The following is a 13,059-nucleotide window of genomic DNA, read 5'->3' as shown; positions in this document are numbered from 1 at the left end:
ACTGACTTATCACTAGTCCTGATCATACTACTAAGCACTTTGACATTGGTGGATGGAACGTACTACAGAAATGCAAAGTACTGTTCATTAGTTATGTGGTCTTGATTTTTCATGGGTGCAGGTTTTTGGGTGCAGGAAGACATGCTGTGGTGTTGGTTTTGCAAGGTTCATGCATGGTTCTGTGTGTAAAAGGATCTTCAGGAGTGAGGGAGCTACATACACAATGGGAGAGTTTCTTCTTTGCCATGGGATCTGATTAGAGTCAATTCTAGAGGTAGAGTTGCTCCCACGGAGCCAAGCTTTAGTGTTGAGCTGAAAGTCCCAGAGGAAGGGATTTACCTGCATACTGCTTGACCATCACAATTCAGGACTGGAGCATATGTGTAAACATGTGAGTGATTTTTCTTTCAGTGGGAAGCCAACATGCAGGGCCCTGGACTTCTCTTACCACTTGGCAAAGGAGCGACACAGATATCAGAAGAAGAAGCAACAGTTGTAAAGTCTCCACCCCCCAGCTAGTATAAATTAGCCTGATTTCTTTGACTTCAAAGCAGCTAATCTGATTTACACCAGCTGAGGTACATATAGTCATACATCTTTAAAATGACAGGATGCAAAGTGAAGCTGAGTGATTCTGGAACCCCACAAAATGGCAGAAAGACAACTTTCTAACAAAGACTGCTCCCCTGAAAGACAATGTCATGAATATAAATGAGGCATCACTATATCCTTATTGTAACTAAAATGTTATCTGTGCACAAGAGGCTCAAATTTTTACATGCATGAAGAGGCTTGTTGCATTTGGTTAGCGGCATTTGAGTGACTTGTTGTGGAGTACGTTGAAATGCCGCTACAATTCAAAGCTAAGTGATTTTGATCTTCTAGAATCTCTGTAAAACTGTAATTAGGGAAGAACTTTAGTGCTGTAAATGCTCATGTCTCCCACTGAGGATTTCAATGAGCATGACAGTTTTTAGAATCCTATCTTGACCCTGATCTTGTGGACACTTTTGCACATAGAATCATAGAAATGTAGGGCTGAAAGGGACCTCAAGAGGTCATCTATTCCATCCTCCCACACTGAGATTGGGCTTACACCTTCCTTGACAGGTGTTTGTTTAATCTGTTCTTAAAAGTCTCCAATGATGGGGATTCCACAATCTCCCTTGGTATCCTATTTCAGTATTTAACTATCCTTACTGTAACGTGGGTGGACAACGGAAGTGTTATAAGGACTTGCTGAAGGACAACCTACAAAAAATGTAATATTGACATTGATACTTGGGAGACACTTACCCAGGATCGCTTAAAATGCAGAGAAGTCCTACGTGCTGGTCCCCTGCATTTTGAACCTGCTTGCCGACAAGCCGAAGAGGACAAGAGGCGCAGGAGGAAGGAGAGACTGGTCTCCAGGCATGGTCAACAGCCTCCTGCTGAGCCTGAAAACATCTGCCCTCATTGGAACAGAACTTGTGGTTCAAGGATTGGCCTTATTAGCCACCTGAAGACCCATAACTCCCATGGAAGATAATCATACTCAGTAATGAGTGATTGCCCATCATCATCATCATCCTTATAGTTAGAAAGGTTTTCTTAATATTTAACCTAAATCTCCTTTGCTGTAGATTAAGCTGATTACTTCTTTTCCTATCTTCAGTGGACATGAAGAACAACTGATCACCCTCCTCTTTGTAACATCCCTTAAAATATTTGAAAACTTATCAGGTTCCCCCTCAGTCTTCTTTTCTCAAGATTAAAATCTGCCCAGTTGTTGTAACCTTTCTTCAAATTCAGGTTTTCTAACCCTTCTATCATTTCATCTAGACCACATATCCCTGGTTGCTTTAGGGGGACTACGTCAATAGCCTTACTAAAATCAAGATATATCATGTCTACAGCTTCCCCCCAAACTCTAGGTCAGTAACTCTGTCAAAGAAGGAAATTAGGTCGGTTTGAAATGATTTGCTGAACTTAAAGTCAATGGGACTACTCACAGGGATAGATCCTTAGCTAGTATAAATTGTCATAGCTCCATAGACTTTAAAGTTTTAACTTGAAGTCAATGGTGCTATGACCATTTATACCTGCTTATATGGAGGATGTACGTGCTGTTCCATTAATAGGCTAAGTGGATAATTCCATTAATTGAGTGAATTCAGTCCAGACTCTGCACCTTGGTAGGTAGAGGACTTTGAAAACACAAAGGGCCAAATTTTCAAAGAGTGCTCAGCACCTACCATTGAGGCTGTTAAACAATAATAGAATACCATTTATTTAAATATTATTGGATGTTTTCTACATTTTCAAATATATTGATTTCAATTACAACACAGAATACAATGTGTACAGTGCTCACTTTCTATTATTTTTATTACAAATGTGTTCTCTGTAAAAAAGATAAACAAAAGAAATAGCATTTGCTTCAATCACCATTCCAGAGAACACACTTCCTTGAGGGTGACAGATTCTGCTCGATAACGATCCAAAGCAGTGCAGACTGACGCATGTTCATTTTTATCATCTGAGTCAGATGCCACCAACAGAAGGTTGATTTTCTTTTTTGGTTATTCAGGTTCTGTAGTTTCTGCATCGGAGTGTTGCTCTTTTAAAACTTCTGACAGCATGTTCCACACTTCTTCCCTCTCAGCTTTTGGAAGGCACTTCAAATTCTTAAACCTTGGGTTGAGTGCTGTATCTAACTTTAGAAATCTCACATTGGTAATCTTTACATTTTGTCAAATCTGCAATGAAAGTGTTCTTAAATTGCACAATATCTGCTGGGTCATCCAAGACTGCCATAACATGAAATGTATGGCAGAATGCGGGTAAAACTACAGAACAGGAGACATTCAATTCTCCCAAGAAGTTCAGTCACAAATTTAATTAACACATTTTTTTTTTAACGAGCATCATCAACGTGGAAGCATGTCCTCTGGAATGGTGGCCGAAGCACGAAGGGGCATACGAATGTTTAGCATATCTGGCACATAAATACCTGGCAACACCAACCACAAAAGTGTCACATTCTCAGTTTTTGGGGGCTATGTTGTAAATAAGCCGGCAGCATTATTTCCCATACATGTAAACAAACTTGTTTCTCTTAGGGATTAGCTGAACAAGAATTAGGAATGAGTGGATTTGTAGGTTCTAAAGTTTTACATTGTTTTGTTTTTGAGTGCAGTTATGTAACAAAAACCCTATGTTTGTAAGCTGCACTGTCACGATAAAGAGATTGCACTACAGTACGTCTATGAGATGAATTGAAAAATACTATTTCTTTTATCTTTTTTTACAGTGCAAACATTTGTAATGAAAAATAATAATAATGTAAAGTGAGCACTGTACATTTTGTATTCTGTGTTGCAATTGAAATCAGTATATTTGAAAATGTTGAAAAACATCCAAAATATTTATAATAACTTTCAATTGGTATTCTACAATTAAAGTGCAATGAAAACTGCAATTAATCACAATTAATTTTTTTAATCAAGTTAATTTGTTTTGTTAATCGCCTGAGTTAACTGCAATGAATTGACAGCCCTAATTTTAAAATATACCAGCAACACCCCCAATCAAACAGATCCGACAAGCCGCTCCTGAAACTTGCCCTCTGGCAAAAGTCTATGTAACAATATTATATTTATAGGTGGGGCTGGCAGCATCACCTGAATAATGTGATCCCATTACAAGAGCCTGTTTACAGTTGTTTATAACTTGCCAAATTTTAACAGTTTGGGTTGAAATTTCCCATAGTGGCTGTCTGCCTCAGGTTGAGTTTGTTTAGGCTTTTATGAAAACGTCAGCCAAAACAGTTGAGTCATTTCCAATAATATGGATGGGAGGAAATACATGGTTATAGCCATATTAAAAAATTCTGGTAACCTTTTCTTTGACATAATCCACTGCCCCCATGCTGTGGAGCAGGGTTTTGAAATCTGGGAGGAGGCAGCCTTTGTGTTACAGATGTGTGTTTTGCTGTCCCTATGAGAATCCAACAAAATTTGGCTAAATTCTAAGGAGGCTCAGTAGAATTCAATTTTTATATATATTCAACAGATCATATTGTTTATTTTTAAGCATTTTTTTTTATATTTATCAGTTTACATTTTCACAGTTGTGGGAAATTGAGAGAGGGGACCAGACAATAATTAATGATAATTATGAATAATGACTAATAATAATCATGTCAAACCAATCTAATATCCTTCTCTGACAGGGTAACAAGCCTTGTGGATAGGGGAAGCAGTAGATGTGGTATATCTTGACTTTATAAATGCTTTTGATACTGTCTCACATGACCTTCTCACATAAACAAACTAGGGAAATATAGCCTAGGCGAATCTACTACAAGATGGGTGCACAACTGGTTGGAAAACTGTAGCAGAGTAGTTATCAATGGTTCACGGCCAAGCTGGAAGGCCATAACAAGTGGGGTCCTACAGGGATCTGTCCTGGGTCCAGTTCTATTCAATATCTTCATAAATGACAGAGAGTACACTTACAAAGTTTGTGGACGATAGCAAGCTGGGAGGGGTTGCAAGTGCTTTAGAGGACAGGATTAGAATCCAAAATTATCTTAAACTGGAGAAATGGTCTGAAATAAATAAGATGAAATTCAGTAAGGACAAATGCCAAGTACTACACTTAAGAAGGAATAATCAGCTGCACAAATACAAAATGGGAAATCACTACCTAGGAAGTACTGCAGAAAAGGAACTGGGGGTTATAGTGGATCACAAACTAACTATGAGGAAGAAATGTAACACTGTTGCAAAAAAAGCAAACATCATTCTGGGATAGATTATGAGGAGTGTTGTAAGGAAGACACGAGAAGTAATTCTTCCACTCTACTCAGCACAGATAAGGCATCAAATGGGGTATTGTATCCAATTCCAGTTACCACACTTTGGAAAAGATGTGGACAAATTGGAGAAAATCCACAAAAGAGCAACAAAAATAATTAAAAGTCTAGAAAATATGTGTAAACAGAGTCTGAATAAGCTCTCCCCTGACATCTAGTGGTGAGCTGTGGAAAAGGACTTCAGGAGCTGATCTCGTTTGCATGGACACACCCAACCTGCCTAGGTGTTCAGCATGATGTGATTGCTTGCCCAAATGATCACTTGTAGCTGGTGTTGGAGCCCCTATCTCCTTGTTATTGAGGCAGGAGTAATAAAGAGTTGTTATCCTTGTTGTGTGAACCTAGGGCAGCAGACCTGTACCTGGCATACCCCAATGGAGGGACTCACCCTCAACTGAACAGCACTCGCTAGGCAGGGGACATGGGTTCCACAGCCCAATGAGTAGAGAGAGTGTGAGGATAGGTACTTGGGTGGTGTGACCCTGTCCCTGTTTAAGGGCCCTAGACACCATCTCTCAAAGGTATTATAAAAGAGCCAATTTAGATGCAATTGAGGGTTTAACACACTACCGAGCTGAAATCATTAATACTTAGATCTAAGTATTAGATCTACTTTCAGACAGTGTCTCTGTTGCAAGAGACTGCCCAGCATGCATCAGCAAGAACAGCTTGTCAAAGATCTGGGTTCCTTCCATGCAGTTTCTACTCAAAAGACAAAATGCCACTCAAACAGGGCAGCAACTAAATCTCCCAACACTCCCTATGTTGGCAGCCAGACAGCACCATCCCTTCCCTCTTCATCTGCAAGGACTTATCCACTCCTCTTTAAAGTGTGGAACTTAAATAAGTTCAGTTCCCAGATGGGAGTGTCAGCAGGAGATACCTCTGAAGCCTGACTGTGAATTAACCTCAGAAGTCCCAGGTCAATGGCCAACTCATCAGGGTCTGGTCCTAGGGACACCAGTAGGTGGGGGGCAGAGTGTTTTGGAGGTTTCTGTCCAGTTTCTAGAGTTCTGGGTGGGAATGTCTACATTGTAATTAGATACCCCTGGCTGGCCCGTGCCAGCTGACTCGGGCTAAGGGTCTATTTAAAACTGGAGCCTCAGCTTTGGGACCCCTCCACCTGTAGCCCAAGCCTGAATGTCTACACCACAATTAAACAGCCCCTTAGCTCAGCCCCTTACCCCTGAGCCTGAGTCAGCTGGTATGGGTTTTTAATTGTAGTGTAGACATATCCCTAGTCTTCATCACAAAAACCACCAATTCATTTTGTACAGGATAAATAGCCACCAGGCAGCAATACATTTCAGCTTACACACACATACACACTCTGTATGCCTGCCTCTATTTCTGATCTGGAAAGAAGAAAATTAATGTAGTCCCTGTAGAGAAAACTGCTGCTTATAGTAGAGAATTAACCCTTAGGCCACAAAAGATCAGCATTCTGCACTGAGATCACGCCTGTTAAATGTCTTTTCATTTTGAGGGACACCCTTCTTTTTCAGACCCAAGGTCTTCTACACCCCACCCAAACTTGGGGCCCCTTCTAATGCTGAAAATCAGTCACCTCAGATATGAAGAATCGTGAAACTGGAGTTATAGAAAGAGTTACTGATGCTAAAGAGATGAATCCCACAGCATGCATGAATAATTCATTCTGCATGAATAATATCCCTTCTGCATGAAGAATATTATTGTGTTCATTCTGAGTCTTTGTCACGCACGGCATCCCACATTCGGGCCTTGGCAGTTTCAGATACCCAAGAATATGCCTCCTGATCCCCTCCCTCAGACACACACTCCGACCACAAGGCTTACTCCCGCCTTGCTTCAGTAACCTTCATCTCCCTGCCATCGCTAGAAGTAGAGTCCACCTGCACCTCCCTGAGCCCATAATAACCCAACTGCAAGCTGCAGGAGAGAAACCTGCCCCCCAGGCAGCAGAGCACCTCATGCTTCATGGCTCAGCAAAGAACGGCTATGGGCTCCATGTCAGTTTCTTCCTGGCCCCTGCTGCTCCTGAGCCTGGATGAAGAGGCAGGAAGGAAGGTGCTGGTTAATATGCTTTTGACCAGTGTTTGCCATGGTACTAAGCAGGCTGAGGGTCTCTGTATATCAAGCCCCAAGCATTGTTTAACACTGGTTAATGTTGGACAGTGACAGAGTCATGTTAACACCTTTGACCTTTTGGGCCCATGCAGTTCATCTAAATTAATACAACAGGGCCTAGAAGGACAGGCCCTACAGGCCTGATTGTTTCCAAATGTTCACGTATGTTATCAGTCCTGGTCTTAGTAAGAATGCAGCCATCAGAAAGCAAGTCAAGGATTTAGCCTGGCTGCTCCTATGACTGCTTCTTGGAGCAACTTGTCCTGGAACCCACCAGGGGAGACGCAACTCTTGATTTAGTCCTGATTGGAGCACCAGATCTGGTCCAAAAGGTTAATTAGCTGAACCACTCAGTAATAGTGACTATAATGTAATTAAATTTAACATCGGGGCAGGGGGGAAATGCAAAAGAAACCCACCAAAGTAGCATGTAACTTCAAAAAAGGGAACTACACAAAAATGAGGAAGCTAGTTAAATGGAAAATAAAATGAACAGTCACAAGAATGAAATGCCTGCAAACTGCATGGAGACTATTGTCAAACACCATAACAGGCTCAAACTAAATGTATACCCCAAATTAAAAAAAAAACAGTAAGAGGGAAAAAAGTGGTTAAACAGCAGAGTAAAGGAAGCAGTTAGAGGCAAAAAAGCATCTTTTAAAAATCGAAATTTAAATCCTACTGAGGAAAATAGAAAGGACCATAAGCTCTGGGAAGTCAAGTGTAAAAGTATAATAAGGCAGGCCAAGAAAGATTTTGAAGAGCAACTGGATAAGGCCCCCCAAACTGACAATTTTTTAAAAGTAAATCAGAAGTAGGAAGCCTGTAAAAAGTTGGTGGGGCCACTGGGTGATCATGGTGCTAAAGAAGCACTCAAGGAAGACAAGGCCATTATGGGGACTCTACATTCATTTTTGTGTCAGTCTTCACTGCAGAGGATATGGGGGAGATCCACACATATGGGCCACTCTTTTTAGGTAACAAAACTGAAGAGCTGTCCCAGACTGAGGTGTCAGTAGAAGAGATTTTGGATCAAATTGATAAATTAAATGGGACCAGATGAGATTCACCCAAGAGTTCTGAAGGAACTAAAATATGAAATTGCAGAACTACTAACTGTGGCATTAACCTGTCACTTAAATCAGCCTCTGTACCAGATGACTGGAGGGTAGCTAACTAAATGCTGATTTAAAAAAATAAAAAAACTCTTGAGGCAATCCCAGCAATTACAGGCTCGTAAATTTTATTTCAGTACCAGGCAAATTGGTTGAAACCATAGTGTAGAACAGAATTATCAGACACACAGATAAACACGGTATGTTGGGGAAGAGTCAACATGACTTCTGTAAAGGGAAATCACGCCTCACCAGTCTATTAGAATTCTTTGAGGGAGTCGACAAGCCTATGGAAAAGGGTGATCCAGTAGGTATAGTATACTTGGACTTTCAGAAAGCCTTTGACAAGCTCCCTTACCAAAGGCTCTTAAATAAAGTAAACAGTCATGGGATAAGAAGTAAGGTCCTTTCATGGGCTAGTAACTGGTTAAAAGATAAGAAACAAAGGGTAGGAATAAACAGTCAGTTTTCACAATGGAGAGGGGTAAACAGCAGGGTCCCCCAAAGATCTGTGCTGTTCAACATTCATAAGTGATCTGGAAAAGGGGGTGAACTATAGGGTGGCAGAGTTTGCAGCCAATACTAAGTTACTCAAGATAGTTAAATCCAAAGCTGACTGAAAAGAGTTATAAAGGGAACTCATAAAACTGGGTGACTGGGTAACAAAATGCAGATGAAATTCAATGTTGATAAGTGCAAAATAATGCATATTGCGAAAAAATCTCATTTATACCTATAAAATGATGGGGTTGAAATTAACTGTTACCACTTAAGAAAAATCTTGGTGTCATCCTGGATAGTTATCTGAAAACCTCTGCTCAATGTGCAGCATCAGTCAATAAAGCTAACAAAATGTTACGAACCACTAGGAAAGTGATAGATAATAAAACAAGAAAATATCATAATGCCACTATATAAATCCATGGTACGCACACATCTTGCATATTGCATGGAGTTCTGGTCACCACATCTCAAAAAAGATATATTAGAAATGGAGGGAGAGCAGAGAAGGGTAATGAAAATTATTAGGAATATGGACCAGCTTCCATACGAGGAGTGTAGGAATTTGTGGTCATCCCTTCCTATCAATCTTGGAGGGAGGCCATGCTCCCTCACTCTCGGGTCCCTCTCTATGCAAGGATTATCAGGGGATTAGTTGTCTCTAAGGCCCTGGCCTTCTAGGCAGGGCCAAGTGGCAGGTAGTCCAGGGGCCTGGCTACAGGCAGAGCAGAACATTATGGGTCTAGGGCCTCAGGCCCTTGGGCAGGGTGGAGCACCAAATGGTCTGTCATCCTAGCTCTGGTGAATGACAGACAAATGCAGGCCTCTTGGCTTAAGGTGGGGAGGCTGCCATCCCATGGGTGGTGTTGGCAGCAGGTGGTAGGGAGACCCAGGCCCAACCTACTCCACCAGGTCCCAGCTCAGGGACTTAACAGTGGTGGATGGTTTCACCACTGGGTCAGCAGGGATCCAGCCAAAACACGCTGATCTGGATTCAGGTAACAACACAACCGAACTATAGTCTGGTGTCCCTAGGCTACTTCCTACGCTCCCCTCATGGTGTACCTATGTCTTGTAGTCATCCTCCGTTTCCCCAAGGTGCATGGCGAGCAGCAATCCCAGCAACTCCTTGGCGTCCCTGGCAGCAGACAGTTCTGGCAGCTCCTTCGGGTCCTTGGCACTGTAGAAGTCTCCATCAGGTTCAATCCCCAGCAGCGGACAGGAAGCATCTGTCTCCTCCAGCAGCTCCAGCCCAACTGAGCTGCAGGGCCTGCCTTTTATACTTCCTGTCCCAACCCTCTGCTTCCGGCAGGGCAAGTGTGGGTGTCCTGGATCCGCCCACCAAGGGCTGAGCAGGGGTTCCTCCTCATCAATCTTGGAGGGAGGCCACACCCCCTCACTACACAAGACATTAAAAAGACTGGGACCGTTCACCTTGGGAAAAAACATGATTAAGGGGCAATGTGATAGAGGTCTATAAAGCCATGAATGGTGTGGAGAAAGTAAACAGGGAAGTTGTGTTATTTACCCCGTCACATAAACATAAAACTAGGCATCACCCCATGAAATGAATAGGCAGCAGGTTTAAAATAAATGAAAGGAAGTATTTCTTCATGCAATGCACAGCCTGTGAAATTCATTGCCAAGAGGTGTGGTGAAGGCCAAAAGTATAATTTGTTTCAAAAACGAATTAGATAAATTCATGGAAGATTAGTCCATCAATGGCTATTAGCCCAGATGATCAGGGATCTAACCCCCTGCTCCAGGTATCCCTAAGATTCCAACTGCCAGAAGCTGAGACTGGCCAACAGGGAACAGATCACTCGAAATTGCCCTGTTCTGTTCATTCCCTTTGAAGCAGGTGGCACTGGCCACTCTCAGATAGTTGCAGATGTGCCCAGATGCTTCAGCAATTGATGAGTCTTTTCAAAAAGAGAAATATACATAAAATAAATCAATACAGGGACTTTTTTTATTATGGGTTCCCCAGCAAGAGCACAGAGTCAGCCAAAGCACAGGAGATCCCCATGACTTTCTACATAGTAGCAATTTATGAGACCATTGCTAGCGTCTAGCATGAAGGTTTTAATATACATTGATTTGTTCCAGGTCTAATTTACATACCATCCACTTTGCTTCCTCCTCCTCTGACTAAGCAGCAAAAGTTCATACAGAAAAAGGAAAAAAGAAGTAAAACAAAAGGTTTCAAAAGCAACAGATGTGTCAACTCCTAGGGAATGAGGTGACTGGAGATCCCCCAGCCCAAAAGAGCCCTGGGGGGACAATCCAGTTTCTTTAGGGGTTAACTTGAACAAATAACGGGTTCTGAATGCATAACTGGACCTCTCCATAGGGAGAACATGGGATGACATTTAAGGTCTCCTGGGAAGTCTCCTGGTATTGCAGGTGAAAGTGCATTAATCTCGTCAACCAAAAGATGTTGAAGGGAATTCACCTAATATCCCCAGCAGGCCACAGGACCAGGCTGGAATATAGATTGGCCCACCGAAGCTCCTCACCCTCCAGAGGTCCCGCCACTTGGTGTTGGGGTGGGTCATGAGGATGAGGAAGTAAAGGGTATGGAGCATGAGCGTGTACAGCTGTTTCCTAGGTATGGCTCATAAACTCGTTGCCGGTCACGCAGCCGGCTTGAATGATGCGGAGGGGGTAGCTGTGGGGGCTCGCGGGGCAGGGTCCTGATGGCAAGGTTCAGAGGGCCAGGGGTATGGGGCGGGCAGGGAGCACACTCCTGCAGGGCCTGCTCGAGAATGGCCTAAGAGGTGGGCGGTAAGTCTACTCCTGGAGTACGCGCCAGGGGACACCAGGAGTGCAGAGCCCCATGCACCAGCTGAGTACCAGGGAATCCAGCCAGTCCTCCCAGTTGTAGTCCAGGAGGTCTCCGATCCTCTCGCTACAGGAAGGCAGCTGCAGAAGCAGTTGACCAGAAAAGAGAAAGGCAGAGTTCAAATCAATATACAAAGTCAAAGTGTGTCAGAGTGGAAATTTTCTGTAATATTCTATATGAATACTGTGTGTGCCTCAGTTTCCTCTATATACTGCATGGTTAACTAGGTGGTGGGCAAAGGCTCTTCACTCTCAGGCAAGCTATGACAAAGGTGTGAATGGCACCTAGCTGTCTTGGGTTTGGGGGTCCAGGTCATTGGAGGGTCTGTGAGGACAAAGGCAAATCCAGTGACATTTACTACCTAGCAACTCATGACCCTGGAGGGCCCATCCCCTCCACAGGAAGCCAGACATGTTTGACCAGCTGGACAACAAAGGACGGAGGAGAGATGAGGTGGAACTGGCCTGGGAACTTGAACAAAATGGACAGAGGGGCAGAGCAGGAGCCAAGGGGGGGATACAGCTTGGCTGGGGCTCTAGGCAACCAGAATGGACCATGCTGTAACTTTTTTTCCCTCCAGGCTACCCAAGGACTTTCTATGCTGTGTTCCAGACATCTAATTTATTTATTTGGCATTTGTATATTCGCTCAGCCAAGCAACAGCGTTTTTAGTGGCCAAGTGGAGCTCTTGGAGAATTTGACTAGCAGGCACTCCTCAACAATATGTATCATTGCTGGATCTGCGTTGCAGCTTGGATTGTCTCAAAGACCTCAATGGTGCTGGCTGGCTGCACAGAGGCCTTGCTCACTCTGAAATCGATTAAGCAGGGCCCACTGATGACGCCAAGCAGGCAAGCAAACATCTAATAAACCCTGCTGTTTACACAATGCTGGCTGAGAGTCACTGCAGCTGCTGAAGGTGGGAGTGGATTGCTCAATTTGGTGTACAAGTCTCTCTCAGGTGTCCAACTCAGATCAACTCACTGAAGGGAGCTCACAGTATTATGCAGGGGTGCTGAAGGCTCCAAGGTTCAGTCCAAGGAGGCAGTGAAGCCAAGTGACTGACCCTAGTGAAAGAATGAGACCCTAAGGGGAGGGGTCTGGCACACTGAAGGGGTCCCCCCAGGGACTGTTCCAGAGCTGTTCCAGGGTACCGGACCAGTGGATCTGTGTTACAAAGGGAGATACAGAAAACACACAGGACACCTCAAGTAGGATTCACGGCATCTCTGTTCTATACTCCCCACTCTACTCTTCATTCAAATCCACCCTTGACACTCACAGGGCTGGCTCTAGGCACCAGCGTTCCAAGCATGTGCTTGGGGCGGCACTTCTGAAGGGGCGGCATTCTGGCCCTTTGGGGGCAGCTCTTTTCAAGGGGTGGCACTCCATTTTGGGGGGGGGGGTTGTTGCTTCAGCAGCAGCACTCCGTTTATTTTTATTTTTTTTGCTTGGGGCGGCAAAAAACCTGGAGCCGGCCCTGGACACTCATTTCTTCCATGAAACTACTAACAAACACCTAAGTAAGAAACGCTGCCATCCACCAACCAGACAAAAGAACCGGAAGAATTCTAAGGCAGAACAGATTTTTGATCTGGTTTGTGTCCACTTAGCATGTAAGCTCTTTG

This window comes from Trachemys scripta, chromosome 3 (assembly GCF_013100865.1).
Source record: "Trachemys scripta elegans isolate TJP31775 chromosome 3, CAS_Tse_1.0, whole genome shotgun sequence".
Taxonomy (NCBI): Eukaryota; Metazoa; Chordata; order Testudines; family Emydidae; genus Trachemys; species Trachemys scripta.
Note: the sequence above shows the minus strand (reverse complement) of the source record.